Below are 1,771 nucleotides of genomic sequence, written 5' to 3' on the forward strand. Positions count from 1 at the left end.
CATAGTGATCGTTTGATATATGGACCTGCAGCGGAGTTTAGGTCCAGACACGGCTAGTGACGTCAGACTGAACAACCGGATACTTATTGTTCCTGTGGTTGCCGGGGTTACAGACTGCTCTGTGAATCCAGAGAGGAACCAATCAGCTGACTCCTCTTCGTTGTCTTAAAACACTTCTTGAAGTCTGACTGAGGACGAGGCGTGCCAGCCGCACTCTCGGGTCCTTCTTTAACGTTTGATTAGCTTCGGTTTGATTTTATGGATCAAAAACATTTTAGTTGAACTTCAGTTTCAAACCAAACTGCAGATGTTTTGCATAATTAAATCAATTATAAATGAAAATGATAAACGAGTCTCTGTATCTGAGTGTTCTCGGCCCATCACTGTGTGCTGGTGAAGGTTCAGTCTGAAGCTCCTCCTCCTCCATCGCCCACCATGTTGGCGCTCCGTCACATCCTGTCAGCTCGCTCTATGATGGATATTGTTCTGTACTGTAGTAACTGGACTATGCTGCATGCTCGTGTGTAACTGTGTGAGGGCGAGAGTGTGTTTGGACTTTTCTTCTGCATCGTGTTCAAAGTGTTTCTGTAAATAAACTGAGGTGGTCAAACGCTGCGCTCTGATTGGTCTGTTCTCACTTTCAGCATCCACAACAACAACAAAACATTTTTATTCAGAAATCTTCAAACACGATTCATCTGATGGACAAACAAACATTTTCTTCTTTTTGTTGTTCTATTGTCCCATAAATAAAGCATAAAAACAGGAAATCCTCCCGCACGCCTGAGAGGTTTCACTATGATTTTAAATAACAGATTTTTCTGATTTTACTGCATTACTGTAAAACTCTGTGATTCATGTTTTATTGGATTTGTCCAGTTTCATTTGGTCCCCTGTAAAGTTAAGTCTTGGAGATGTTTCATTCTAATATCAATAATGTGTGAATAAATGATGAAAAGCTTCAGCTGGGAGCAGGTTTATCTCACGGGGACGAGGAGAGACCAGCCCGGGTCCGACTCCGACCCGCCGCCCTTTGCTGAGTGTCGCTCTTCACTGAGACTAAAGTCTAATAAAGCCACAACATAAATCTGGTGCTTCTAGTTTATGAACTGAGTGTGGACGGGTCTACATTAAGGGAGTAAACATGTTTATGATGATCACTCAGGTGTTTGTCACAGCTCAGTCTCAGATTAACCAATGAGCAGGTTTTAATAACTGATCAATGAAAACTGAACAGGAGGGAGGAGGAGCTTATGTCTCCGTGATGAAGACCAGCAGCAGAGTTTCTGTGGGAGAAGAAGAAGCAGGAAGGAGGATTTCTCATTGTTGGCACAACTGTACTTAAAAAAAACAATTGATTTGATTGGTCTATAGTTGCTGTAGTGGGCGGGGCAGTGCTTCACATCCAGCTTAATGAAAAGGCCTGAGCGGCGGTGAGGCAGACAAATCTGTCCTGAACATGATTTAAAAAGTAACAAATATTAATTATATTAAAAAACTGCTCAACACCAAAGCAGTGAGCTGCAACAGCACACGCAGCAATGGAGGACGCGCCTGGCTGATCATGGTTTGAGACTCAACATCAAGAAGACCGAGTACGTGGAAGCTGGCCCCCAAACTGATGGCACCATTAACATCGACGGGGAAGACCTGAAGAAGGCTGACCGATTCAAGTACTTGTGATCGATGATCAGTGGTGACGGGATATCCTTCAGGACGTGCGAGCAAGGGTCAATGCCGCATGGACGAAGTGGCGTCAAGTGACTGGTGG

Source organism: Haplochromis burtoni, unplaced genomic scaffold (genome assembly GCF_018398535.1).
Source record: "Haplochromis burtoni strain Fernald_Lab_line unplaced genomic scaffold, NCSU_Asbu1 Contig_831, whole genome shotgun sequence".
Taxonomy (NCBI): Eukaryota; Metazoa; Chordata; class Actinopteri; order Cichliformes; family Cichlidae; genus Haplochromis; species Haplochromis burtoni.